Source organism: Pediculus humanus, genomic scaffold, assembly GCF_000006295.1.
Source record: "Pediculus humanus corporis 1103172107383 genomic scaffold, whole genome shotgun sequence".
Taxonomy (NCBI): domain Eukaryota; kingdom Metazoa; phylum Arthropoda; class Insecta; order Psocodea; family Pediculidae; genus Pediculus; species Pediculus humanus.
The window spans coordinates 689223-698801 of record NW_002987010.1 but is presented as its reverse complement, the minus strand read 5'-3'; the positions used below and the strand labels follow the sequence as shown (position 1 = coordinate 698801).

At 25.6% G+C, this 9579-nt stretch overlaps 1 protein-coding gene across 1 annotated transcript in view; it reads left to right on the top strand.

The window, feature by feature from the left end:
* Positions 1-9579, top strand: part of Phum_PHUM032850 (metabotropic glutamate receptor 4, 6, 7, putative) — a gene marked incomplete at both ends in the record, with an annotated part of 65910 nt that overhangs the window by 9104 nt on the left and 47227 nt on the right. The gene's annotated exons all lie outside the window — the stretch shown is intronic.

The following is a 9579-nucleotide window of genomic DNA, read 5'->3' as shown; positions in this document are numbered from 1 at the left end:
AAAAAATTTTTTTAATTTTAAAAACAAAAAAAAAGGAAAAAAGGAAAGAAAGGAAAAAAAAATGTTATTTGTGCCAGTAAAAAAGAAAACAATTTTTCTCAAGAAAAAAAACTTTAACCGGAAGTTGTAATTACCAAATCTGACCGACTTCGTGATATTTATAAATGAAATTTTCCTTTAAAACTTCACATACAAGTTTTTTTTTCTCTTTTCTTTTTTTTTTTTTTATATATAGATTTGAAAACGTTTGCCAAAAAAAAAAGAAAAATCTTTTGTTTTTTTCCTCTCTCTCTCTCACTCAACTTAAGATAAATTGTGAGAGAAATTAAAGGATAAAAAAATAAAAAAAAATCATTAAAAATTAAAGTAAACGGAAATGATGTGAAAAAAAAGAAGATGAATACGGGAAGGGAAGGGAAAACGCGTTCAAAAGGGGGGGAGGGAAAAAGGGAAAATTGTCGCACGTTTGAAAAAAAAATTTTTTTTTATTTATATTTTTTCATTCATAATAGGATGTTTGCCCTAATTTTAATTAACGATTTTTTTTTTCATTCGTATCTTTCCCCCTCCCCCTACCTCTCTCTCTCTCTCTCTCACACACACGCACAAAAAAGAAAAAAAAAGTAATGAAGTAAAAAAAAAAAAAAAAAAAAAATTCTGTTGATTTGACAACAATTTTCTTTCTTTCTTTCTTTCTTTCTTTCTTTCTTACTTTCATTTTTCTTTTTTTCTTTATTTTTCTCGCCATTTTAACTTTTTTTGTTGGAGTCAACACACTCGGATGATTTCAAATGATATCTTTTTCTCTTTTTATTATTATTATCTGTCTATTGTATATAAAAGCACTGATATAATTTCAACATTTTTTTTTTTTTTCCAAATTTAACTTTTTGTTTTTCATTTTCATTCGTGAATGACGTAACGTATAATTGAAATGAAAATGAAAAAATCATTTAACGGTTTTTTTACTGTGACGTCATCACACACTACTGAAAAAAAATTTTTTTTTTACCCGAAACTCAAGTAAAAGTCAAAAAAAATGTTTTTATTTTTTGTTTTGTTTTTACGACAATGTCGTCATCATCGCCATCATCGTCATCGTCATCGTCATCGTAATCGTAGTCTGTAAACTTAAATCCATAGAGTGTTTAAACCTTTTAATTATATGTAATTAAAATAAAACCATAGAAACTAATTTAAGGGAAAAATGGTTGTTGAATGAGTTAAGAGTTATCAAATGAAAGGAGGAGGAGTTGGAGGGAGGGTTGGAAATGAAATAATAAAAGGGTGGGGGGTTATGTACTGTACACGCACATGCACACACACACACAAACATAAAATTTTCTCCAGTGAATTGAATTCGTTAAATAATTAAAAATGTCTTGGGAAGAAAAAAAAAAAAAGGAAAAAACCTTTCAAAATGAAAAAGAGTCCGATTCTATTTTTTTTATTCCTTTTTCCCTCCTCCTCCTCCTCCACCTGCCCCTGCTCCTTCGTTTTTCTTGTTTCTCTTAAATTGTAAATCTAATAAAAAATTTATTTGAAATTTTTTTTTTTTAATAACGAAAAGAAAAGAAAAAAAAGAACCGACAAGGAAAATTTTGCGAAAAAAAAAAAAAATTTATATTTTTATTTACGTTTAGCTTATCGGAAAATTTATAAACAGACGAATCGAATTTTCTCCAGGGGATTTACCCATTTTTAAAAAACGTTTGAATCCCCCACTACCACCACCACCACCACCAACGCCAACGCCATCATCATCATCACCATCACGAAAAAAAAGAAGGTCATCAACAACATTTAAAATTTCTCAACCCTCCCACCCACACCTCTACCCCCACTCACACTCCTTTGTAAAAAAAAAAAAATAAAAAAATAAAATTTTTTTCTTCTCTTTCTTTTTCTTTCTCCCCTTTCTTTCACCTAACTCCCTCCCCTTCCCCCGTGGAAAGAAAAAAAAATAAATTTTACCCTTAATTAAAAAAAAAAAAAAAAAAAAAAAAAAAGAAAAATTCTCTAAGGGTAAAAATTTAAATTTAAAAAAAAAAAAAGATGGTTTTTAATAAATTCGATTCATCTTGTGTATATTATTTTTCCAGTTTTTTTTCTCTTTCTCCAGGATCGATATATTTTTGTCCTGAGAAGCGTAAGAGAAAAACGATTTCCCTTAAACACACATAAAAAAAAACGTGTCAGAAGCCATATCGATATAATGAAAAGTTTCCTTTTTTCTTTCTTTCTTTTATGCATGAAATTTAAACTGGAAAAAATGTTTTATAATTTTTTACACGATTTTATTTATTCCTCCAGCGACAGAATTCGATGGAAAATACACAATGATAATAATAATAATAATAATATTTACATGTAAATACACACGTACAGGTATATAAGAGTCACGTGTTATTATGTCTTTTTTTTTAATTAATAAATTTTTTTTTTTTTTACTGTAGGATTATGACATTTTGTATTTTTACCTTTTTTATTTCGTGGAAGAGAGAGAGAGAGAGAAAAATGGAGATGAAAAAAAAACCCAATACGCGCATTCACCTACTCACGACACACAAAGAGCTTAGTTTTCACGATGATGATGATGATGATGATGATATTCAAATAATTAGAGATTCCAGTTTGTCTCTCTTTCTCTTTTTCTCTATGTGGATATACACGTCCTATTTACTTTCTCTCTCTCTCTCTCTTTTTCTCTTTTTATTTAAACGAATTGAAAAGTGCTTAAATTAAAAAAGTAATAATAATGATAATGATGAAACAAAACAATGACGTCGTTGAATAAAAAAAAAAAACCATTATAAAAAATTCCGTTTGTTTGTTTTTTATTTTTTTTTAAATTAAGGACACTTTTGGGTTAATACTCCCCCGCCCCTGCCTTTCCTTTCTTCCCCTTCTTCCCTCTCTCCCATTTTTTTTAATTGTTTAAATTAACACATCAATTTTATTTAAAAAAAAAATAAATAAATAAATTATGCGTGGGGAAAAAAAAATAAAAAGGCGGGAAATTTTTTTTTTTTATATTTGATAAATTGCCAAAAAAATTTTTTTTTTGAAAAATGGCGGGAAATTTTTATTTTTCATAAAATGTTTCAAATTGATATAAAATTCGAAAAAATCGATTTTTAATTGTTTGTTTGTTTGTTATGATTTTTCAGGGGTTCGTTGAAAAGATTTTAAACGCTTTCATCATTATTATGATCATCATTTGTTTTTTTTTTTGAAATCGTAAATTTTCGACTAGAATTTTAAATTTAAAACTTTTCTTTTTTTTTCTTCTGCTTTTTTTTTTTGCGGGGGATTCGAAATAACTCAGGTGCGAATAAGTTTTTAAAAACAAGAAACAAAAACGATGTTGAAAACAAAATGTAAAAACATTAAAATGTTTTTTAATTTTTTCAAATATTTTTAGTTTTGTTTAACAAAAAAAAAAAAAAAAAAAACAAATAAATAATAAAGAAAGAAACTCTTTCCATCTTTCTCTCTCTCTTTCTCTCTTTCTCTCTCTTTCTTTTATACACTCCATTAATCTTTCCGTGTAACGTTAATCTTTTTAAATGTGCAATACTCATTTAACATGAATTTTTTAAAAATAGGTAAACTATCAGTTAGTTTAAAAACGTTTTTATTAAACAAAATGGCGGTTATTAATCATTTTTTTTTCATTCACGTTTCCATCCTATTTTTTTTTTTTTCGTTGAGGCAGTATTATTATTATTAACTAAAAAATTTTTTAAAGGTTTTACGAATTCGTTTTTCAAAAAAAAAAAATTTTTTTTATTATCATTATTATTATTTAAATAATTTTCAAAAAGGTTCGTTTGTTCGAGTGAAAAAATTTTTTTTTTTTTTTTTTTGTTCTTCTTTCTCTTGAGTTTTTTAAAGTGTACTTTAAGGGAAATTTGTAATAATGCTTTTTTTACTTTCTCTTGGAAAGAAAAAAAGCTTAAAAAGCTTTCCAGAAGGAAAAAAAAAGATAAATTTCCTACAGGAGAGGAAGAAGAAGAAGAAGAAACGATAGAAGACAAAAAAAGTTAACACAATGACAAAAAGGCGCCTTTTCGACCGGAATTTTCAAATTATTTTTTTTATTTTTTTTCGTGGAAGAAGAAAAATATGAGTGTGTGTGTGTGTGTGTGCGTGTACGCGTGCGTGAGTGTGTCGAAAGATAATGTTTAAAATTTTTTTATTTTTTTTTTGTTTTATTCCGGAGTTTTATGAAGAAACGGAAAGAAAATGAAAAAAAAAAAAAAAAACAATATTTTTTTTCCCGAATGAAACACACCGGAAATGACGTTATAAAAAAGGGCTCCGTTTTTACAACGCGCCTTTTTTTTTCAATTTAAAAAACCGTTAAATATATCGTAACGTGAATTTAAAAAAGGAAATAAATACAAAAATTGTAAGAAGAAAAATAAAAATTGAATAATTCAAAAAAATGGAATCGATTGAAAATGTTAATAAGTTCAACATCAAAAGGAAAAAAAAAATTCAAATTTAATTGCGCGGGAATAGTATAAATGAAAAAGTAGTAATAATGATGATGATGATGTAGAGATGATATCGATCGGGAGGCGGAGGGGAGAATGAAAAAAAAATCAATGAATGTGCAAAAAAGTTTCTTATTTTTTTTTTTTTTTTTTATTTCTATTTACGACGATGCAAATTTTTTATTTTATTTTTTTCGTTAGGTTCGCGTCTGGTTTTTCTAAAACCACTTTTGTACACTTAAAAATATTAATAATAATAATAATAATAATAATAATAATAATAATAATTTCATAAAATATCCATTAGAAAATATTAAAACGCATTTTGCACACTTAAATACCCGCAAGGAAATAAATTTTTATAAAATATTTCGAGTATAAAATTAAATAATTTAATTTTACTCGTATGCCCTTTTCCTCCCTTTTTTTTGTTTCTGCTTCCACTACTTTTTGTAAATATTCACTTTAAAAATATGTAAATTTCTTTTTCTTTTACCGTTAATAAAAAAAAAAAAAAAATGTATGGGAAAGAGAAGAAAAGGTAAAGAGAGAAAGAGAGAGAGAAAAAAAAAGATTGTTTCAATTAAATTAATAATTTATACAACATGTGTCGTGGTACTAGACAAAAAATTTACGAACGATTTTTTTTTTCTATTGAAAAAACAGAATTTTGCAAAAACGTATCATCGATTTTTTTTTTTCATTTGTCTTCTGCTTGCTTTTTTTAAACCAAAAAAAAAAAAAAAAAACGATTTTCGTATATTTAATCGTTTTTTCGTTACTTTTTCACACGTTTTCTCATTTGATTTCCCCTCCCCCATCTTCCTCCCTCCCGCCCCCCGTTTTAAAGTAAAATTTGAAATCCATCTTCACACGATTTTATTATTCAGTAAAAAATTTAAATTGTAAATTTTTTTTTTTTTTTAGCAAAAGTTTATTAACGAATTTAAAATTTTAATAAGTTTTTTTTTTTTTTTATTTTATTATTTAAAATTTTCAAAATCGCAAATTTTAATCATTATTATTATCATTATCATTATTATTATTTAAATGAAAAATAAAAAAATTATTTATTTATCGAAATGACGATACGAATTATAAATTAGTTAATTAATTAACGAAACGTATTTTAAAAATTTAAAAATTTCACATCATTTAAAAAAAAAAACAATGAAAGGAAAATAAAAATTTGAATTTGGCGCCAAAAAACTCTCCGAATATAAAAAAATACCGGAATTGTTTTTTTATTTTGTTTTAAAAACGAGAGCATCAATGATCCGTAACAAAACAAATTTTTTTTTTATTTTTATTTTGTTTTGTTAAAGATTTTTTTAAAAACAATTTATCACAAGTGATTACTACGGTCCTGATCAGGGCCGGCGATTATCTTATAAAAAAAATATGTCAATTTAAAAAAACCCTCCGGGTGAGCCTTTTTTTTACGTACTCGTTTTACGTTTTCGTTTTCGTTTTTTTCCCCGGAAAATTTTTTTTTTGCTTTTCCGATAGCAAAATTATATATATATATACGTATCAAAACTTATTTTCTTCTGCTTCGAGTTACAAAAATTTGTTTTTCAAAATCCTTTTTTAAAATCACGAATATCATTTACCTTTTAGCATTTTATACTATGAGATTTTTCTATAAGTGTGTGACGTCACAATTTTTAAATTGAAAAAGAGAAAGAGAGAGAGAGAGAGATGTATGACGTAGATAGACGGTTTTAACGATCGTTTATAATATCACAACGATATACGTCATTCCAAAAATTTTTTTTTTTTTTGTGGGTCTTATCCCAATCTCCATGATCTTATATAATTTAATGATAAAATTTTATTTTTTTTTAAATTTAAATTTAAATTTAAATTTAATTTTCCAGTTCGAGTCAATCTTTACGTAACGATAATAATAATAATAATAATAATAATAATAATAATAATAATAATAAAACAAAAGTCACCGAAAAAAAAATAAATAAATAAATTTTTTTTTCAACCGCCTTTGATGCTTCGATTCACTGATAAATTGAATTTTTTTTTTATTTTATTTTTTTTTTCTCTCTTTCTCTCTCTCTCTCTCTCTCTCTCTCCAGGATTTCTAACTGGATGCACAATCTTCTCATTAAACTTTTAGTTTGGGGGGGAGGAAGTCGGGAAACGGAGGACGGGAAGGGAAGAGGAGGGGGTCGTATAAACTATAAAATACTTTTAAAACTTGTTTTTTTTTTTCTCACTCACTCACTCTCTCTCTCTCTCTCTCTCTCTGTATAGAAATTTAAAAGTTTTTGTTTTTCGAAACTATTATTATTATTATTATTATTTATTTGTGACGAATTTTTTTTTCCGGTTGGTTCCCTAGTTTTTTTAAAAAAAAAAAGTAATGTAATTAATAATTGTAAAAAAAAATTAAATTAAATTAAAATGGACGGTGATGTTTTTTTTTTTCGGTTAAAATTTTCCGAGAGAAAAGCAAGAAAAATAAAAAAATTTTTTTTTTTTCAACCAGGATAACCGGAAATATTAAATCTTCCTACGGGAAAGAGGGAAAAAATAAATAAATTCCAGAGTAAACAGAAAAAAAAAAGAAAATTTTTTTTTTGGATTTTAGCCCAGATTAAAATAAAAATAAATGTACGTATTTGATATTTATTTTTCAATTTCGTGGGGGGGGGTTTCTTTTCTAAACATATCATTTATCGTCTGCTACCACATCATGTTCTCACCGCAAAATTATTTAAATAAATAAAATAATTAACGAAGGAAGGGGAAGGGAAGGGAAACGGGAGAGGGGAGAGGAGAAGAAATTTTTTTTTTTCATCATCGTTTTTTCCTCCTACTCCGGGGAGGTTAATGGAAAAAAGTATTTAACAGTTTTAAAAATGGTGGAAAATGGTTGTTTTTAAATCTTTCGTTGTAAATTAATAACGGTTTTTACCGTTTTCCCGAACTATTTTTCCTTTTAATCAAAGTTCATTGAACTTTAACTTACATAAAACAAACACGAGAAAACATTTTTTTTTTTTTCGAAAACTTTTTTTTTTTTTTTAGAAAATAAAAAACATCAACTTTTTTTACATATAAATTTTTCTTTTGACATTTTTTTTTTTTTTAACGTTTAAAATTTTTCATTTAATTTGTTTCTGCCCCCTCTTCAAACTCTTCCCTACTCCCCCCCTTCCCTCTCGACTCGAAAAAAAAATTTTTTTCTTTTTTTTTTTCTATTTCCTTAATGGATTTTTAATAGAAATTTACTCAAATTTTTTTTTATTTACGAAGGGTTGTTTTTATTTAGTTTTGTTTAAATTTTTTAATTTACAACAACAAATAATAATAAAAATAAATAAATTTATAATTATTTATCATCATTATCATCATCATCATTATTATTATTATTTTAAAACGTTCGATGTGAATAAATGAGCTTCATTTTCAAATTTTATTATTTTCCCGCCAATAATTTAATAATCGTCGAAGTAAAAAAAAAAGGGGGAGGGAAGGTTCTTTGTTAAGAAACGTGTAATTAGAAAAAAAATTTTTATTTCCGGTTAGTACAAATTTTACCCGCCAAAATGGTAAAAATAATTTGAAAACCGTTAAACTTTAAAATTGGTAAACTTTTTTTTTTTTTAAGTTAATAATTTAAATAAGAAACTATTCAGTGACGAAACCAGGATATGGAATAATACCATAACTTTTAATTATTAAAAGAAAAGGAAAAAAATAGTAATAATAATAATAATTTTCAAATCAGGTTTTATTGAAAAAAAAGATTTTTTACGAATACCTGAAACGTTTAAAATCGTTAAAAAATTTTTTCAATTCAAAAAATTTTTTTTGTCTATACAATGATCGGATAGATACGAAAAATTGCCATTTTTCAATGTGAAAACTTTTTAAATGTCTGTAAAGGGATCTCGTGGTTTTTTTAGGAGTTTTCAATATCGTCGAACAATTTAAACATTTTACTTTTTCAACATCGAAATTATCGTAAAATTCCCAAATTTTAGGACGATTTATAATAATTTTCAATTTATTATTATTATTATTATTATTATTATTCATTACGTCGTCGATGTCATCATCTTCGTCTTTATCACAACCTGTAATAAAAATCCGATGATGATATTTTAAATGAAAATCATCATTATCATTATTAACAACTGTCAAAAATTTCGAGGGAGGAAAAAAGGGTATTGAAAAGAAAAAATTTATTTTACTTACAAAATTCATTTTTTATACCGTTCGTTATTACGTCATCATTTTTTTTTATTTTATCATCGTCATCGTCGACATTTGTAAATACGCCATCGTTTTTTTTCGAACGAGTACTGAAATGCAAACGTAGATGTTAATAATAATAATAAAATTATACGTATTCGATACAACGATGACGCAACTAACTTTACGTATTTCCGTTTTAAATCCACATCGATATAATTCAAATCGTTTCCTGTTTGTCGGATTTCAAGAAAAGTTTTTTTTCCCTTTGTAAAAGTTTCTGATAATTTTCCATTCTCGATTTCTAATTCTTCGAATGATTTTTCCTCTTTCCCATCATCATCATCATCCTCATCCTCGTCGTCGTCGTCCTTTTCGTTTTCGTTTCCCTTTCGAGTGAGAAAATAAAACAAAAAAAAAAAAAAAATTTATTAAATTAAATTAATTTAAAAAAAAAATTCCGCGTCGAGAATACGTGCGTGTGCGCGTGCGCGGTGCGTGTGTGCGCCTACGAAAAGACAAAGTCGGTAACTTAATTAGTTTTACAAAAGGCAAAAAGTTTCTTTGTTGAAAAGGTTCTTCTTTACTACATACATACATATATATATATATATATGTTACATATATATATATATACATATATATTTTATATTTATATATATATATATATATATATATATATATAAAAGATAAGATTTTTTTTCCTTTGGAAAAAAAAAGGATGAAAAAAAAAAGGAAAAACCTTTTGTGAAAACTTTTTTGTAATTAAAAAAAAAAAAAAACAAAAAAAAGAGAGAAAGAGAAAGAGGAAAATTTTTCTTTTTTTTTAAAAATTATTTCGATCAGCTTTTTTTTTTAC